Source organism: Saccopteryx bilineata, chromosome 1 (assembly GCF_036850765.1).
Source record: "Saccopteryx bilineata isolate mSacBil1 chromosome 1, mSacBil1_pri_phased_curated, whole genome shotgun sequence".
NCBI classification, from domain to species: domain Eukaryota; kingdom Metazoa; phylum Chordata; class Mammalia; order Chiroptera; family Emballonuridae; genus Saccopteryx; species Saccopteryx bilineata.
The window spans coordinates 207,362,915-207,382,969 of record NC_089490.1 but is presented as its reverse complement, the minus strand read 5'-3'; the positions used below and the strand labels follow the sequence as shown (position 1 = coordinate 207,382,969).

At 56.0% G+C, this 20,055-nt stretch overlaps 1 pseudogene; it reads left to right on the top strand.

The window, feature by feature from the left end:
• The first annotated feature begins 2,699 nt into the window (after positions 1-2,699).
• On the top strand, positions 2,700-10,234 carry LOC136319450 (PI-PLC X domain-containing protein 1-like; annotated as a pseudogene).
• Positions 10,235-20,055: the final 9,821 nt, after the last annotated feature.

The window sequence follows — 20,055 nt, the reverse complement described above, 5'->3', positions numbered from 1 at the left end:
CCGGGGTTCCCTTCAGCACCCTCAGGGTCACCAGTTTCCAGAGATTTTCCCGACTATGTCCAACCACTCTCCCACCAGAGGCAGGAAGGGAGACATTAATGGTGCCCAACAGCTACGTCCCCCTGGGGCACTAGGCTGAGTGTCCTCAGGGAAGGGGGACTCTGGGCTGAGTGATCTGGGGGAGGTGGGAAGGGCCCATGAGCCTGAGCTGAATGGACAGAGGAGGAAAGGAGGCCCATGGGGAGCGGATGGGCAGCAGTATGTCCCCAAGACCACAGCTGGCCCTGGGCACTTACAGCCTGCAGCTCAGAGGAGGGGTACCTAGAACCGAGGGGCAAAGACTGTACTCCACATGCCAGCCCTGAGCTGCCCCAAACATTCCTCCCATCTCATTCACCCCTGGGTCCTGTCCTTTCGCCGGGGAGGGACATGGGGGCTCAAGGTACTTTGCTGACTGGACAGCCCACTGAGCCAGAGAGAGAAGGAGCCAGGAGGGAGGAAGGTGGGGGACCCCTGCTGGGTCCTGGTCACCTTGTGTCTGGTCAGCGATTGGGCTGCACAAGTCGGCAGGACCAGATCTTCCCAGGAAACCCAGTTCCCCCACTCAGGCAGCACACCCTGCTGGGGTCTGGGACAAGGGCCACTCAGGGCTGGGAGGGCCAGACACTTCAAGAAAGGATGTGGACACTTGTTGAACTGCTGCTCCAAGATCACAAGCCCGGGCCGTGGGCACGAAGACACCAGAGGGCTGGGATGAAGGCATGTTTGCTCTAGCCTGGGGCCCAGAGGGACCACGAACAGCAACCACAGTCAGAGTGGGGTCGAGCCTTCAGGTCACATCCTATCCTCTGACCACTAACCCTGTGGTCACACGCAGGACAGCTGTCTTCCACATCCTGTGTCCTGTGACCATGGGGCCTCATGGCCATGGCCAGACATCCTGATGTCCCTGTGAGAGTTTATTCCTCACACATTGGAGGCTGAGGGGCGTGGGTCCCCCTTCCCACTGGGCAGTGCTATCCCCACAGTGGGGTCCTGCTCTGGACTTAGGAGTTGCAGCTGCTGCCACCCTTGAGCCAAGAAAGCTGTTCCGGGTGGTGGCCCCTCCTCGTCCTCCCAGGAGTGGGTGTTCCCAGCGTCTAGTGGAGGTCTGTGGGAGTGTTTTCAGAAGTGCCTGAATCTGAGGAGGGAAAGCAGAGCTGAGGCCCAGCTGGAAACTTTGCTGGAGTGACAGAGGCTGGAGGAGCTGAGTAAGGTCCTCCCAGGTGAGGGACTGAGGCACCGTGGGAAGCTGAGTTAGCAGGCACAGCACGGTGCCACGGGGCCCCCTTTTCTGTCACTCAGGCTTTGCCCGCACAGAACCTCATAAAGGAGGGGGCAGAGGGACCCGTGTGCCCCACAGGCGGCAAGGTGTGAACCTCCTGGGCTCAGAACTGCTGACCCAGGGGACTAGGACCCTGACAAGCCCTGCAGGGCTCAGGGATGCTGACCTGGGGGAGGACTCAGCGCCCAGCTCCCCTGTCCCTGCTGCCTGCAGGCAGGGCTTCCTGGAGTGACAATGCAATGAGTGTCTGGGTACCTCATGAGGACCAAGGCAGGAATGTTGGGGTTGGGCAGGTGTGGACCCATCCATCCTTTTATTCACCTGCCAACCCTTTCCTGAGAGGCTCCGGGGCCAGTCACCGCCCGCACCTCAGTGGCTCACAGCTGGAGGCTCAGGTGTCTCACCGGCCAGGGTAGGTTCACAGGACTGGGACCCTAACCTCATCCACAGCATCCTGTGAGACCCAGGGGGCCCCCAAGGCCCATGTCGATGTGGACACAAAGGTTTCTTGGTATCAGAAGGACCTGGGGGTCCAGTCCTCCCCGTGGGGTCCTCATGGACCACCAGAGTGCATCCTGACTGGTGTGGCCTGGACAGCAACATGCTCACCTCCTCTGCATGTCCCGAGAACACAGGAACGTCCACTGCAAGGGCAGATGGGAGACGTCAGGTGGCGGCTACAGCCCTCACATCAGGGCCTACGACATCCCCAGACTTAGCCCCCATGACGTCCAGTCCTCCCAGGGGTGTGAGGGTCAGTCGAGGAACCTCCTGCAGGCAGAGCTGCCGCATCAGAGCCTGGCACTCCACAACAGGGGGCAAAGCCCATGGGTGCTGCTGCCCCAGGATGGACATCCCCACAACTCAGACCCGGGGGTTCACCTCTGAGCCCCTTCCCACGGTTCTGGGGGAGTTGGTACAACCCAGGGTGAGGGGTTTCTCTGCAGAGGGGACACATGCCTCAGCCATCCTGAGAATCTGGGTCAGATGCTGCTGAGTCGCCCTGTGTCTCTCTCCTTGTGTCTTTCCTCCCCCCCCCCGTTTCCCTCCCTGTCTCTGTCTCCCTGTCTCTCTAGATCTCTGTCTCTGTCTCTGTAGAAATAGTCTTGTGTAGACTCTGTCTTACATCTGTCTGTGTTTGTCCCTGCCTCCCTGACTGCCCCTATCTGTCTGTCCCTCTCTCTGTCTTAAACAGTCTTCCCCCCTGTCCTACCCTCTTCAGCTCCCAACCCATATCTGGACTCAGTTTTCTGACTCCACATCAGGAGTCTGTTTTCTCAGCGCAGCTGCCGTGTATAATGAGAACAGGTTCCCTGCACCTGCTCCTTCCTTCTTCAGATCTCTGGAGTCACCTCTGATGGGTGGGCAGGTGAGCATGACAGGCAGCTTCCCGGGCCTGCCCTGCACCAGGAATGCCAACGCATACTGGATGTCAGCGCTGTGCCCCCAGTTCTGGGACATGCCCCTGCACCATCTGTGCATCCCCGGTGACAGCCTGGGGATCCCTGGGGGATGTGGTTGCAGGGTGCACCCTGAGGGTGGGGTAGCCCCAAGAACTGCACGCCTGCACACACATGCACATACTTACATATCAGTGTCTGCTTCCTTCTGCCACCTACAGCCTGCAAGGTGCTTGGTGGACCCCAGGGAAGCATGGTTTGGGGAGGAATGTGGGGACGTTGCTCTCCACCAACATGTCCCTCCATCACAGAAACCCTGGGTTCCCAGGCCCCTCATCTCTGGGTCTGAGGTGTGTCAGCGTCCTTTGCACTTGGCGTCTGGAGAGTCTACAGTGTACAGACCTATAAGTCTTTTCCAGGTTGTGGGTCCAGGGACCCCAGAGCCAGGCCTGCCATGGTGTTAGGTGTGGGCCCCTTGGCAGAGCTGCACATGGGCCCTGGCCATGAGGACAGCCAGTCAGAACTCAGAGCAATGAGAGGGAGGGGGTGTGAGGGTAGAGGGGACAGCGAGATAGGCCTCCTCCGGCCACCTGCACTGTCGCACTAAACCCTGTGTGTGTCTGCCAGCCTGGAGGTGGGTCAGGCCTGCTGTGCTGGGTCCCCTCACTGATCCAGGACAGGCTGGGGATGAAGCTTTTTTCCCCTCAACTGACTTGGAAGAAGGAGGAAGCTATTGTTTCTTGTCCACTTAGTCATGCACCCATTGGTCACTTCCCAGATATACCCCAACTGGGGATCAAACCTGCTATCCTGGCAGGTTGGGATGATGCTCTAACCACCTGAGCTACCAGGCCAGGGCCCAGAGGCCCAGAGACAGAGCTCTGGGCATGCTCACTGCTGGCTTTGCAGGTGGAGGGAGGGGCTGGGAGCCCAGCGAGGCACCCAGGAGACTGGAGAGCGAGAACAGAGCTCCCGAGCCTCAGAAGGAACCCGCAATACTGGGAGGTGGGAGCTGGCCTCTGGCACTGTCAGTGAGGCAGGATTTGTACCCTTTGGAATGCCGTCCAGGAACCTGGCAAGCCAGTGGGGTGCTATGAGGGCCAGGAGCTCTCTCCTGCCCTGCTGGGTGTCAGAACCTCAGCCAGGCCCCCAGGACATGGTCAGAGCCTGGAGATGCACAGAGACACCCGCACTCAGGGACATGCTACACAGCACGTTCAGGGAAGGGGCACTGACAGCCACCACTCACAAACATCAGCATAGGGGAGTCTCTGAGGCAGGGTCACAGCCCATGCAGAAAACACCAGCATTGTTGTAGCAGCTAATTAAAACCCCAGTTGGATCACGCTGCTTATTTGAAAAGACATACAAACATAAAGGGTAACTCACAAACAGGTGGGGAAAAGCAGGGTTACAGCTGTTAGTACAGAAAATAACACAAGAATTAGTAAATAATGACACAAGGATAAACCTTTATGTACTCACAACCGTAACCCTACTTCTGCCCACCCCGTACAAATGGACCCACATATGTTACACAGGAAACACAGGCCATACAATATGTAAAAGTCAAAATAATACGGAGAATTTTAATTGTTTTACTTACATGTTTTCACTTGTCTGCAACTAAGATACATTAGGTTCGTGACTTTCCTGTCGCCCTACAACAAAATACCACAGATCTGATTTCTTAGACATAAATCCCCCATACACCTCCGTCCTGGAGGGCAGACATCTGACTCCGAAGGCTCCAAGGAGGGTCCCTCCTGCCTCTCCCAGCTCCTGGGGCTCCAGGCGCCCCTGGCCTGGTGGCCGCCTCCATTCCATCTCTGCCTGTCCCCACGTCTGTCTGTCTATCCTCTGTCTGTCCTCTGTCTCTTCTAAGGTCCCTGTCATTAGGTGTAGGGCCCCCCTGACCCAGGGTGAGTCATCTCAGACCCTTCCCTTCACGTCTGCAAAGACATGCTTCCATACAGGTCTGGGCGGCAGGTTCTGGGACGGCACACATTTGGAGCCACCATCTGCCCCGGGCCAGGACTGTGTTACTGTGTCTTCATGGGTGTACCACATGTCCTCTGTGTGTTCCCTGCGAGGAGGGACTAATGATGGCCCCGTCCACTGTGATTCCAGGCAGCCACAACACCATGACCTACAGCCTGAACAAGAAGTCCCCCATCTCCCGCTCAAAGTCCCTGCTCCTGCAGCTTCTGGCCAAGGCTCTGCCCTGTGTCACTCGGCCCATGGTGCTAAAGTGGTCCATCACCCAGGTGAGTGTCCATGCCTCTGGCTCCTCTGAGCAGCCACCCCCACCCCACCCTCCTGGGGCTGCTCCCTCACCCTTCAGGGGAAAAGAATTGAAAACAAAACTCCTGCCAACCCGGAGCCCTGCCCTGAGGAAGGAGACAGAGAGCAGGGCTATTACAGTCAGCTGGGACCAGAATGGGGCGCCCTGCTGACAGCCACTCAGAAGTCATAGAGCCGGGAGGGGTCTGACCTCCTGTGCAGTCGAGAGGAGATGCCTGGTCCACCTGGGCCCTCCAAGGGAAGTCCCAGTAGGTGTGTCAGCTGGGAGTCACCTCCCAGGGTGGAGACAGTGGATTCTTTTCCCACAGTCCCATGTCTCAGGCCTGTAGGGGACACCCTGGGGCTTGGAACTGGCCAGTCTCATTGAGGGCATACACACACACAGCACACACAGCGAAAAGGAAAGATACCAGCCTTACACATTTTGTCAGGTGAGAGCTCTAATGGGAGCGAGGGGTGTGCTGTCCTATATTTTCTGTAGAGACGGTGAAGTCTGTCCTGTGTGACCCCGTTCAGACCACGACCCCATCACCCACAGCCTCTCTTCCCTGTTTGAACTGGAGGTTTTAGGGGAGTGAGGGTCCCTGTGGGGCCTGGAGAGGAAGGCCCCCCACCTGAGTCACCCAGGGTGGCCTGGGCTGTGAGTGAGGCATCCAGCAGGCTGTGGCCCGGCATGGGGTGCAGCTGAGGGTACCCATACTGGGCCCAGAGGGCAGCTCACTCCAGACTCTGCTCCCTGGGCCTTTGTTCTCTGCTCTGTTCCTGGACACGACTGGCAGATGGACAAGCAGCATGTCTGCCGTACCCCGGGCTGAGGGCTGCATCCTCTGTAACTGCATTGCCTGGGTGGCCGGCTGGCATGGGACGTGGGGAGGCCACATTCCTAACCTCGGTTAGGTACCTAGGAACATGTGCAGCTAGGACAGTCACTGCAGCCTGTGGGAAGGGCACTGGGGCGGGCTCATCGTTCTGCAGGTCAGGTGACTATGACTTCGGTTACACACCTGCCGTCACCAGCGGGAGCTTCCATGCAGGAGTCACAGGAACAGGGGGGACACAGATACCTGGGAAACAGGTGGTCATCACCCTGCCGTTAGGGGGCTCTGGCTGGGCTGTGAGTCCAGCACCAGAGCAAAGCCAGCATGTACTGGCCCAGGGTCACTTGTAATGTCCACTCCCTGCTCAGTTAGGGGGATGCCGGCCCTGGTGCAGTGGGTGACTCACTCACCCTGTCAGGGTGTCTGCTCCTGGGCGTAGGGCCAGGGACCATGATGACACCTCTGAGGCCCCTCCACATGAACAGCAGACCTGCCCTGCACCCCTGCCCCACCCCCCACACACTGGTCCCTTCCCTCAACTGGAGGAAACGCGTGGGGAAAACCCAGCTCCCTCCTAACTGTGCAGGTGTGACAGTTGTTTCCATGTTAATTCTTGATTTTCTGTCCCTACTTTGTGCACAGAGCACCTTACCTCTTTCGTGTTACCGTTTTATGAGGGTCCTGGTGGGGTGTTGGGATTCCAGGCTGGGGCTGCTCTGGCCCAGGGGGAGGGACCCTCCCAGAGGCTCATGGGGGTCACAGCAGGGGGTGGGGAATGCTATAGCAGGGGCCAACCCTGCGCTTCCCAGGAGCAACCTGTGTCCCTGGTGAGGGCCATCTCCTGGATCTCACTCTGTCCTCACTGGCCACTGTCCCTGCACAGTGGGTCCCAAATGATGCAGGCATGCCAGGCACATACGCATGAGACAGCTTGAGCTGGTGGGAGCTGCCCGCCATCTAGGCAGAGGTGACCCACTTTGTCTGCAGGTTCTGAACGTCATGGAGCAGCTGGACGCCGGGGTGCGGTACCTGGACCTGCCGATCGCACAAGTGCTGGAGGCTCCGAGAAGAATCTGCACTCTGTGCACATGATGTACACGGCCAGGCTTGTCAAGGTATGTGGTGGGGGGTGGGGGTGGAGAATGAGGCCTCGCACAGCGATGGACACCATGGTCCTTCCGCACGGAATGTGGCCAGCCTCTAAGGGGACACAGCCAACTGCTAAGGGGGTACACACATAGTCTTTCAGAACAGAATGTGGCTGATGGCCAGTCATCGGCCACTGGGAATTGCTGACCCTGGTTCCTCTAGGCTGCCGGAGGATTTGCAAAACTGGGTCCCTCATTGTTTTCCTGCCTCCAGTTTAGATTTTTTTTTTTCTTTTGTGAAAATAAATTTTTAGCGAGAGACAGGCAGAGAAAAACAGAAACATCGATTTGCTCCTCTATGTGCCCTGACCAGACATCAAACCAGTGACCCCTGTGCTTCGGGACAATGCTCTAACCAGCCGAGCTATCCAGCCAGTCCCTTCTCCTCTCAGCTGCTAGACCAGTGTTTTTAAAGTCAGACTATGATGGTCCCCATCTGTGTCACAGCTGCCCACGGTCCCGAGACCTCAGGGTATGGAGGGTAGGGCCATCTCCTGGATCTCACTCTGTGGGCCACGCTCCCTGAACTTAACATTTGCTTATGCAGTGTCCTCTGGAGGGCAGCCACACATTGCACACACATATATGGGTGCATTGCACGCACGCACACTTGCACACACCTGTATACTCACACACATGTGCACACTTCCCCCCAAAGCAGTGGCCTGGCTGTCACTGGTCAGCTGAGCTCCATGGGGGCAGCTGGGTGTTACATGTTTGCTAGTTCAGAACCAACCTGAGCCATCTGTCCAGTGAGCTTGGTTGGAAGCCCCTTTGATGGGCCATAACACCCTGCACACTTCCGTCCCCTGCCCAGGACACACTCATGGAGATCTCGGAGTGGCTGGAGAACCACCCCCAGGAGGTAGTCATTCTGGCCTGCAAGAACTTCGAGGGCATGACCTGCATGAGTACCTGGTCGCATGTGTCTAGAACAGCAGTTCTCAACCTGACTTTAGGCGACCCCTGTGTTTTGGTCGTTTGACCCCTGCCGGGGTCGCGACCCACAGGTTGAGAACCGCTGGTCTAGAACATCTTTGGGGACATGCTATGTCCCCGAGATGTGAGAGGGGTGTGCAGTATCCCTGAGGGCTGAGGCAGGCACGATCTCTCCATGCAGGACCTGGGAGGGGCAGGGCTGGGACAACACCACAGGTTCCACATGCTCACTGGGCTTCCCCATACCTGATGCTGAGGTAATCCTGGTGGTGATGAAGCCACTAACATGGTTCTGGAAGCTTCCCTGGAGATTGGGTCAAACTTAGTGCCTGTTAGAAGTTGCCACAGCAAATGATCCCTGTGAGCATACTGACTATCCCCGTGTCCCAGTGGGGTGCCCAGCCTGGGAGCTCCAGCATCAGAGGGCTTGATCTCGCCCTGTCCTGAGAGCTCCAGCATCAGAGGGCTTGATCTCGCCCTGTCCTGGGAGCAGGAACCTGAGACCCAGGTGTGAGCAGCGCTGGCTCCTCCTCAGGCCTCTCTCCTGGACAAGCAGATAGTCATCTCCTCCCTGTGTTCTCACATGGTCGTCCCTCTGTGTCTGTGTCCTCACACGGTCATCCCTGTGTGTCGGTGTCCTCACACAGTCATCCCTGTGTGTCTGTGTCCTCACCTCCTCTTCATATAAGGACCCCAGTCCTGTGGGATCAAGACCCTCTCTAGCGACCTCACTGTACCTAAAAGCTCCCCTGTTTTTGTGCAATCCAGGTGAGATTCCTGTCCCAGTCACTCACTGAGGAGCATCAGGCTCTGTTCCAGGAAAACGAGTGTCTGTGTCCTTCTGACAATCCAGATTCCACAACGCTGACACGGATGCCCCATTGCCCCACTGTCCTCGCACAGACCCGATATTCCTTCCCAACCCTGACATGTCACCCCCCCACCACAGGAGGTTCCGACACTGCAGCAGCTCTGGGTGCGGGGCAAGCAGGTCCTCCTGTCATACGATGATGAGGGCACCGTGTGCCAGCACAGGGAGCTGTGGCTGGCCATCCCCTACTGGTGGGGCAACCAGGTGAAGCCCGAGAAGCTGATCCGCTACCTGGAACACATGAAAGCACATCGGTGCATGTCCTGCGGGGAGACACACACATATGTACACACAGCACACATCCATCATAGGTTTGTATGTGTGCACACATGAATGTGTGGTTTCAGGGCTCAGCTGCATGAGGTCTGGGTGCTGCCGTGGCAGCTGCCAGCTCTGAGCAAAGAGAACATGCATTTCTGGGGTTTTCTGTCCCTTCCGACGTTGCACAGCATCCCGCGTGGGGCTTTCTCATCTAGTGCAAAGACATGGGCACTTTTGGGCACACGAGCTACATAAGACCCCAGCTGATTCAGGGGTGGGGTTGCTCTGCACTGTTGTGTCTGTGCTTTAAAGGGAAGCTGACTTTCTTGCAAACAGAGTCCGTGGTTTCAACTGCTCCATATCTGTAGTCAGGGTGCATGGCTGTGTCCATGGCCACTTTGGGTCTCTGCAGTCCCACTTTCCTGTCACAATCAGCACTGTGAGAAGGCAGCTGTGTGTTATGCTTGGTGTCCCACGTGGGATTCACACAGCAATTGTTCCATGTACCCACGGGGTCTGGATGTGGACATGTCAGGTCCACTTTTCGCCCAGAGCCCTCTGTAGCAGGAGTGTGGCTATCTGACAGCACCACGGGGCAAGTCGGTGCTGGTGTGAGGGGCTGGAACCCTCACAGCCCCTCACATTGGGTTCGATCAGTGTGGGGATGACCATGGGAGACAGGGAGGGTGGTGGCTGATAGGCTAGGTGGGGCGCACGTGGGATGCAGGAGGGCGCAGGTGGACGGCAGCGCCCCCCACCCTTGCATGCAGGCTGTTCGTGGCCGGCATCAACCTGACGGAGAACCTGCAGTACATCCTGGCGCACAGTCGAGTCCCTGCGGCGGATGACGCTGCCCAGCCTGCCAAGGCCTGCGCCTGGGGGTGGGACCAGTGCCTGGGCCCGGCGTGCACTGCACCAACATCATCGCGGGCGACTTCATCAGCGCAGGCACCTTCGTCAGCGACGTCATCAGACTCAACGAGAAGCTGCTCGCGTGCCGACCGTGCACCCTCCATCCTCCTGCAGCCTCTTCCCACTCGCACATGCCACATGCGTCCAGCCAGCAGGGCGAGAATGGCGGCCAAAGCGTGCTCCGCCTCCTTGGCGCCCCCAGCGGCGGCAGCTGGCATCATGGCCCCCAAACTGCAGTGAGTCCGCAACTGTGCTGATGACCCCAGGTAGACATGGGCACCTCTGCCAGAAGTTACCTAGAACCGCGGGACCCATCCTCCAGGCTCACGCCAGCCGCAGGGTACCCACGAGATGCCCAGAGGCGTCTGCTCGCCCGGGACCCTGGGAAGCAGCAGGGTCACCCCGAGTCCAGGGGGCTGCACAAGCCCTTGGTAGCACCAGCGGGGTAGACCGGACACCACGTGATAAAATCTATGGAGAAAATCTCTTGCTCTTTCTGACGTCACCGAGAGAAACAGCACGTGCTCACGCGTTTGCGGTAAGGACCTAAGGGACTCAGGAGTTTCTCACTGAGATGAAAGTGAAGGCTGTTGCACAAACACCCCCCTCCCAGGGGCCTCCTGCATGTTCTCTCCGTGCAGGTGCAGACAGGTGTGAGCGTCACACAGGCACAGCGTGCCCACGCTGGCATGCTGCCATGCACCCACGTCTGCACAGCTGCCCTGCATGCTCAGGCCTGCTCCCGCACCCAGGCCCCCAGTCCGCTGCCACCAGTAGATGATCAGCCAGGGCTCAGCTGCTCTGGGGTGCAGGACAGCGGTCCAGCTACTCAGTCATCAAAATAAAGCCAATGTGTCACACCCACACCCTCCCCCTTCTCCCAGTTTCCCACACTCTATGTCCATTCAACACCCCGCATCAGCACCGATCACCTGCACTATATGTCCCTATTTCCTGTGTACTTAATGCTCTGGTGGCATTTTGGGCCATGAGGACCCAGGACCATTGGTCCCTCCCAAAGCAAGCTGCTTCTAAAGGTGCAAACGACTATGGGGGGGTCCCTCATAACAGTCACCACCTGTCGCCTCACACATGAGGCCCATATGGCTCCGTTAGCTCCGGCATCTCCCTTAGCTAAAACTCCACCCGAGAAACGAGTCCTGTGTGGCCCTGGCTGTGTGGGGGACTCTGCACATCCCAGAGGCCTGGGCGCTGCTGCCTCCCAAGGCCCACAGCCCAGGTCCCAGGACCTTGAAGGTCACAGAAGTACCTCTTTTGTGCAAGTGGCTTTCCTGAGCCAGGGGCTCCCATTCACGGACAAAGGGTGGATCCCTGCCACGGTTTCATGTCACTTCCATCCTGGAAGGGATGTCAGAATCCTTGTGCAGCTCCTGCTAGGGAACATTCATCCTAAAGGCAAGGGCACCAGACATTACGGTGTCTCAGCACAAACCCTGTTCAGCTCCTGCTGGACTGTATTCTCTTGGGGTCAACTCAGCCATTTCCCACAAGACAAATCTGCTCACGCTTTGGGGGCCAGGATGCCGTTGTGACACAAAGGCCCTGAGACCCTGAGCCAAGAACCACATGCTGAGACCTCAGGCCACAGCTCAGTCTGGTAGAGCACAGTGGACCAGGTGTCAGGGCCACATGCTGGGATGGCTCACAGTGTGTCTGATGTAGCGACTGTCACCCCCTGCATACCCACATTTCCTTTGGTTGTGCCTGAGCCAGGAACCATCCACAGCAGTGACTTCCTCCCAGAGAACAATGAACACACATGAAACTCAGCTTTGACACGGATCTTTATGGTCAGACAACCCAGACGTTAAGAACACACATGAAAGAGCTTTAGAAATGTGAGCTGTGTCCAGGTCCTGGGAGCTGCTTCTTTTTTTTTTTTTTTTTGGAATTTTTCTGAAGTGAGAAGCAGGGAGGCAGACAGAATAACTCCCGCATGCACCCGACCAGGATCCACCCGGAATGCCCACCAGGGGGCGATGCTCTGCCCATCTGGGGCGTTGCTCTGTTGTAACCAGAGCCATTCTAGCGCCTGAGGCAGAGGCCATGGAGCCATCCTCAGTGCCCGGGACAACTTTGCTCCAATGAAGCCTTGGCTGCGGGAGGGGAAGAAAGAAGCAGATGGGCGCTTCTCCTGTGTGCTCTGGCTAGGAAGCAAACCAAGGACTTCCACACGCCGGATCGACGCTCTACTGCTGAGCCAACCGGCCAGGGCCCTGGGGAGCTATTTTTAAACATGGAATTGTGCCCCCTTCCTCCCATTTACCTTTGATTTATAAAGAGTTCTGAGGTTCACAATACCTTCAGCTTCCCAGAGGCCATAACCAAAGGTCCGCATGTAATTGCAAAGATGACTTCTCCAGATTTTTTGTTAGAGGGGTGTGTTCTTCTAGCAGGATGTTCCAGGCAAGCTGACTTCCAGGCCGTAGGCAGGAACTGCCGCTATGAAGCCGCTCAATAAAAGTTTGTGAAGGAACCACCAGCACATGCTGACCTGGGCTCTCTCTCTCTCAAAACGCTCTGTCATTAGACACATGGTAGGCACTCCTGATCTGCCCAGCCCACACCTCCTTCCCCTGACGACACAACGGCCTCCATCCCTGCCTTTCTTCCTCTCTCACTCCCACTGGCAGTTGTTCTCAGGGTTGGGGCTCCTGTGGGCCCAGTGGACCCTGTAACCGGGAGGGGGCTACTCAATGGTGTGGAGTAGTCTTGCGCCTATCCTCCCCAACACTTATGCTCTGGGGCCCCGAGACCCCAACCTCGTCTTCCTCCTTATGGCCCCACTGAGCTGAGCCCCAACAATGCTGTCGGGACCAGGCAGTGAGCCAGGCTGTGTCTGAGGCAGCCCTGGGGTGAGCTCTCTCCTCCTCAATTCCAGGAGTGAGGACAGGGGAGCAGGCCATGGGAGTACCAAGAGGAGAACCAGCTTGAGACCAGAACCCCCACCCAGCCCCATTTCCCCAGCCAGGGAGGAAGTGGGGTGCAGCAGATGAAGCCTGGAAATGGACGGGCATGTGTGGGCAGTAGCCAGGAGAGGATGGTGAGGTGGCCTGCAAAGGGACAGTGCTGCCCCCAGATGGCCACTGGCTGCAGCTCACTATTCAGGACCTGAGGGCCTGGAGGGCATCCCTGGAAGATGTCCTCCACCTCTCCCCCACCCCTGGGGTTCTCCTCAAAGCCCCACCAGCTCAGAGACCCGGGAGGGCGGATCCCCAGGGCTGGGCCGAACAGAGACAACTGATGATCTGTGGCCCAGGCTGCTCGTGGGGCTGGCCTAAGTGTGTGTCCTACAGCAGGGGCTGTCCTGTCGCCACGTGGGCATCCTGTAGCACCTCCACCCTGTGAACCAGACGTGGCAGCCAGGACCACAGGCCCGCTCTACACTGGCCTGCAGGGTCCCTGGGAGCCCAACTCACGGAGACAGCGGTGGTAGGGCCATATCACCCGTGGATAGACTCAGGAGACCATGTACTGTCCTTCCTTCACCCAGGATCCCCCATGTGCAGCGGTCCTGAGGTCACTGTAACACATGACCACGTCACTGTTCTCTCAGTCTGGGGCTTGGGAGTCTGCAGGGGTCTTCCAGGGCTGGAGTCAAGGTGTGGCGGGGCTGGTTCCCCCAGAGGCTGGGAAAAGGGGAAGTGTTGTGGGGCTGGTCCCCCCACACCACAAGGGACACTCCAAGGTCCCATCCTTCCAGCTCAGGAAGTACCTCGTTGCTTGGCTCGTGGACCCTTCCTGAACCTGTAAGGCCAGCCCCGTCCTGACCTTTCCCTGACTCGGCTTCCAGCTTGGCCTGCACATCTCTGACCCTGGCTTTGCTGCCTCCCTCTGGTTAGAACCCGGGTGGTGGCACCGGAGGCCACCCAGGGAATGCAGACTCACCCCCATCTCAGGGTCCTAACTGTAAGGTCGGTGGATAATGGGAAAGGTCAGACCCACAAACTTTGGCTAGGACTACCCACGACCAAGTGGGCCAAAAGAAACTTCCCAGGAACTCTTTGGAAAACAGCGACCATAAGTCGGCCAGTGAGATTTCACCACATCATATTAGCTCGACCATACTAGGAACCCTTTAGATATCCCTCACATGGGTCATTCCTTGAGACTTCCCTGGCCTCCATCTTTCCTCCGGCCAGGGAACCTCACTGGGCGGGATGCGTGCTCCGTACTCAATAAAGCCTTTTACTATCCCACACTTCGTGGCTCCGGCCCCTTCCTTCCTTCTCGGTGGGGAAAAATACCTTACATTACCTGGATCCGATCTGCAAAATCCACCAGCCCATTCAGGGGACCAGCTCAGGTTCGGAGGGCGGGGTGTGAATAACTGAGGGGACAGTGTCTACATCTTCCCAAACTGAGTTTCCCAGGATGCCCAGGGGCCAGGGTGGGAAGGTTTGGGAGGGAACAGGTTTGAGGGTGGAGTGGAGGCGAGAGGGGCCTGTCTGGCGGCGTGAGCCTCATGGTGTCGCACAGAACAACCAGCACACCCTGGTGTGAGGACAGGTAGTGCACAGTCCTCTGCAGGCTCAGGGCAGGGTAGAGCTTCCTTTATTTCCCTGCATGCCGTGGGTCTGGGACAACTTCACCAACGCCCCTGTCCTGGCCGGTGCAAGTCTGTAGGTAAACCACTTCACCGCTGTCAGGGAAGGAGAGACCCCTCCTCTTGGCCCTGCGGTAGATCATGCGCTGCTCTCCGCCCCGAGAAGCACATGAGTCACACACTGTGGGATGCGTGGGCTGTGCGCCTTGGTCTCAGGGAGTCGTCTGCGTGTGCAGCCCTCTCGGTGGTGGGTTTGTGCCAAGATGCAACTCTTCCTGCTTCTTGAAACGTGGCCGAAAGTTTGTTTTCCTTTGCACAAGGGCGGTCACAACCACGAGGACTGGGCTCTCTTGTCTCGCAGCTGCAACCTCGGGAGGAGAACCAGTCCACACAACGCAGCGACCAGGCAGCGCCCTTCGCCCTCCCCGACACCCATGGACTCCCGGCCTGCGGACCTGCCTCTCTCTCTCCAGCCACGGACAGGGTCCAGGCCACGCGTCTGTTCATTCTGATCCGGAATTTGCTGTAGGTGGAGTTGCTAATGATGACCTCGACGTCAGCCACGCTGGCCTCGGGGACCACGTGGACGTCCTATATTAGGACGTCCAGCACCCTGCGCCGTGGCCTCATGCAGCCAGCTGGGGGAAGGGGGGGGTTTAGGGCGGCGCATGAGAGTGCTCCTGGTGAGTCTGCAGACTCCTTATTCCAAGGAGGCTCTAGGAGGCCTGTGCGTCTGAGTTTTCAGAGGGGTGTCCCGCTGCGCAGGAACGGAGTCCAGCCAAGCAGGACAGTCACTGCCCAGTGTCGAGGGCCTCTGACCAAAGGGAAAGAAAGTTCACGTGCACGTAAGACGACTGGGAACACACAGGACCCACGGGGCCCCCACAACTTCTTCGTGTCCCTCCTGTTTCCTAATACCCCCCCCAAAACCGACAGGTTAGTCTCTCCTTCCTAGAATGCTCAGGGCGTCTTGTCCCTTACATGCACCATCAAGTTATTTTAACTATAAACCCTAGGAAATGAAAACAGTGTCGCCTCACGACTCACCGCTGCAAAAATAGAATAACCAGAAAAAAACAGTATACTCTTTACTCACACACAATGCCCGTGGACAAAAAAAAATACCCACTTGAACAATGTTCAAATTCTGTACTCATGGTTACAATGCTCTCAAATGTAAACAGCAGCGACAAATACAATGTCTGCTCCGGCATCCCTCACCCATTCCTCAGCTCCCTAGGGGACACACCTGAGACTCCTGCTGCATCCAAACACCACTCTGCACCCCACCATTCATAGACCAAAACACAGCTACTCCCTCTCTCAGTCTTCTCAGGCCTTTCCTTTTCCTTGCAAACAGAGAAAACGGCACATCTAACGAAGTTGACACCCAGTAAAACATAAACGTAGCAACGAAGACACTTTTTGTTTGATGCATACAGACCCCTCCCGCCAGCAGCATCTACACAGCGAAGGTCTGGGAATTAAAAAGCTCATTTCAGTCAGGTCCTGTCTGCTCGCTTCTTCGGACCTCTGGACCCTCCGCGGTGGCACAGGCGGCTCCCACCCACTCGTCTTGGGTCACTATTCCCACTGTATTCTGACCAAGGAAAGGCCCTTTCCTCCTACCGCGCCCTCGGGACGCCGGAGGACGAGGAAACCAGCGGAGGTGGGCTAGGAACCTCTCGCGGTGCACCCTCTCGGACCCCGGCAGCCACGGACGCAGATTCCCCGCCCCGCCTGACCGCGTCCTCGTGCCCACCCCGCCCCGTGAGAAGTGGAAAGACTGGACATTGGAATCACCTGCGACCCAGCGCGCTCCGCTCTGCTCTGTTCTCTCGGCCTTTCCACCGACAGAGGGGAGACCCACCCCCAAACCTCTCGCCGTGTTGGTCCCGTGTCCCGTTCTCCTCCCTCCAAAACTTTCTTTCAGGTCGGACCTCCTCGGACCCTTGTCCTGCACTGACGACACAGCTGTCTCTCATTCCGCGCCAATCCTCCCGACTGTCCCGACCGCTCCCGCCTCCGAGCGCACGCTCCCCAAACCTCTTCCCCGAGCTCCTCGCTCACCACCTCTCATGCACCCACCTCTTCCTGGCCCCCAAGGGCCAGTCCCGGCCGCCTCCCTTCTCGGCCTGGGCGCCTCTCGCCCCGACTGGCTCGGACCACGGCCGCGTCCGCCGCCTCCTAACCACCCTCCCCTGGCGCAACCTGGGCCCTTCCTCCCTCTTCCCGGGGCTGCGGCTCCTCCTCCACCTCCCCGTCATCTGTCACAGACCTGCTGCCTTCTCTTCAGGTGCTCGAGCTGCAGGTCACTGTGCCCTCCCCACGAGTGTCCGTCGCGGAGACCTCCGCCTCAGCCGCGCTGTCCGGAGTCTCGCCCTCCCGACTCCTACCCCTCAACGCCGTGTAGATGCGTCCACGCTGCGCGCGGAGACTCGCGCCGCAGAGGGGAGGGGGGAACGCGGGAGGGGCGGCGTCCAGAGGAGCGTCTCCAACCTGCCGGCTGGTGCCGATTTCCATGGCACCACAAGGCCTCGGCGGGGGAGCCTTGCTGGGGAGGGCTGCCTGGCCGCAGCGTCCCAGGGGTGCGGAGAGCTTCCACCTGGCAGGACAAGAGGAACTGTCCCCCACGTTACTTTGGAACCCGCTGGAGAGGCTAAGGGTTTTACATTCGGAGCCCTGCTGAGAAAGGTCCTTCACTCGCCAATATTTTGTTTAACAGTAATTAATGTCGGTACTGGCCGCATTCCTTCGCTTTTCCAGAAGATTAACTCCATGTCAGCACTACAGCAGTTTTGGAAAGTAGCAATGTCACAGCAATCGATCTCTAACAGCCTATTATTCCTACTATGGATCGTACGCGGAATCTGAACGTACAGGCGGACACCACAATCACTAATTCACTATGTGCAGAACTTCACAGACTTTTACGTATTCACGCAAACCGACACCCGCCAACAGCAGGCTTTTGTGAAAGAGCGCTATTCTCAAAGGTGTTCACTAGAGGGCACCAGAAATGTTTCATTTTTTCATGTAACCTCTCAGGTGTTTTTCTCAAGATCCACAGTATCAAGATCAGGTGGCAGAGGTCAGAGCGTGAGAACAGATCACACTGTCAAGGACTACACAGCCCAGTCATGGGACTTCTGACTGATGTCAGTAGTTACAAAGGAATGACCTCAGAAAGTGCACAGCCCTATCCCTGAAACTGAGATCCCTTCCAGACAGTCGGGTCAACTGTCACTTCCATTTTGAGACGTAGAAATGAATGAAAGGGGCCCAGAGTTGCATAGTACCACTTTTTTTTTTTTTTTTTTTTTTTTTTTTTTTTTTTTTTTTTACATATACAGAGAAAGAGACTGAGAGGGACAGATATGGACAGTTAGGAAAACAAATAGGAAACATCAGTTCTTCATTGTAGCAACTTACCTGTTCATCAATTGCTTTCTCATATTTGCCTTGACTGGGGGGGGGGGGGGGGCTACAGCAGAATGAGTAACCTGCTGCTCAAGCCAGCAACCCCGCACTCAAGTCGGATAAGCACGTGCTCAACCCAGCCTCGGGGTCTTGAACCTGGGTCCTCAATATCCCAGTTCAACGCTCTATCCAATGCGCCATCACCTGGTCAGGCTACAGTACATTTCTGATCAAAACTACATTTCTGATTAAAATTCACAAAGCACTCTAAAAGAAACAGCCACACTGAAAATGAATTCGTTTCTAAACAGACATCAGGTGGAGTTACACAGTGTGGGAGAAAAGTGTTTGATGGAATGTGACCTCCTGATCTGATAGAAATTTCCGAATTGAGCAGGTGGAGGTGGGAACTCACACTCCTGGCAGATAACCTTCATGATCAAAAGGCTTCTCTTTACTATCACTGAGCTGTGTCTGGCCACTCTGTGCATCAATAGGATCATACCTTTGACCTGTCCCCTGACAGTCCTCTCCTGCAAAACAGGGAAAGCACAGACTCTTCCCTACTTGCTCATCCCGTCCAGTCCTTGTTCTCTCGATTCCTTGTGGAATCTCCCCTCCTTTCTTTATTTCACATCCATTGAAAGAATTGCTTCTCTCTCTCTGTCTCTCTCTCTCTCTCTCATTCTCTCCTCTCCACTCTCTAAAATGAATTAATTAATTATATACATACATGCATACATACATATATAATGAAAAGATTGGGCTTGCCTGGTCAAAGCATATATGGAAGTTGATGCTTTCTGTTCCAACCCTCTTCTTTCTCTCTCTCTTTCTCTCCCTATATTTATCTATCTCCACTCTCTAAAATGAATTTTAAAATATAAAGAAATAAAGAATTTCAAAAAAAATTGCTACACTGAGAGTCCTTGCAGGATTGAAGATCTTCATCCCAAATGTCTAGAGTCACTTTGGCTCAAATAAACTCCTAAAAACTCCCAACAAATTTTCATGTTTCTTATGTCAACAAGAGCAAGTACCTACCTAACCTTGCAAAAATAAGCTCTGTGTGATATATCATTATAAAATGAAAAATTCAGACTACAATAATATGGCACCCTGTTGGGCAGATAAAATATATTATGCTCACTTTGTTAAAGATGGTGCTGCCCACATGGAAGCCCGTCGCCCAGGTGATATTAATGTGTGTTGGGGGCAGGCTGTGAGCAGGCAGGATCCTTGTTGCCTGGAGCTTGGTTTTAGGACTAAGCCTTTCCCATCCTTTTTGATGTGGAGTGATGCAATCCCATCATGCCTCAGATAAGTTACTTTGTATTAGAGATTTCCCTATTTTGTATATTGAATTAAAAGTTTTGATTTCTGCGCTATAAAGTGGGGCAGACCAGGAGCTTGCTCTCTCGGTTCCTGAGATTAGCATTAGAGGAGAGAGCAGAGAGCAGAGAAAGGCCACATGGAGGAGGCCAGGAGAAGCAGCCAAGATGGCAGAGTGCTGAAAGAGAAGGCAATTAGTGCAGAGTTTGTGCAGGGAGAAGGAAGGAGTTGGGGAACAGAGGTAAATAAGTCTGATGAACTAGAAACCTTTGATTTTAGGAAAACTCGGATAAGTCAGTAGCTTTGTGAGCACTGAATGAGTGGGTTTTGGAGCCTAGTGTATGTTTTTACTTGCCCACTGGTTGCAAGCTAAGATTAAAGATGATGGCCCACCAGTTCTTGGCTCCATTGTTTCATTGCCGACTGTCCAAATCCAATGCGAACCTGCATGGGCCAGGCTGCTGTAGTTATGGCCGTGGATATTGGCTTTACACACCCACACCTATTACAACTGCTAAACTCCAGCTATGACAGGACTCATGTTCTCATGCATTCATTGTCCCCTGACTGAGGATCAAGCCTACACGCTTGGTGTATCAGAATGATGCTCTAACTAACTGAGCTACTTGACCAAGGCAAAACCATGGGTTTCATTCAACTCTCTCATTTAAGGATAGAAAATACCTCTTTTAGAACCAATAGATTCCCACACACACACAAAATAATCAGTACAGAAATAAAAACAAAACAAAAACCTAA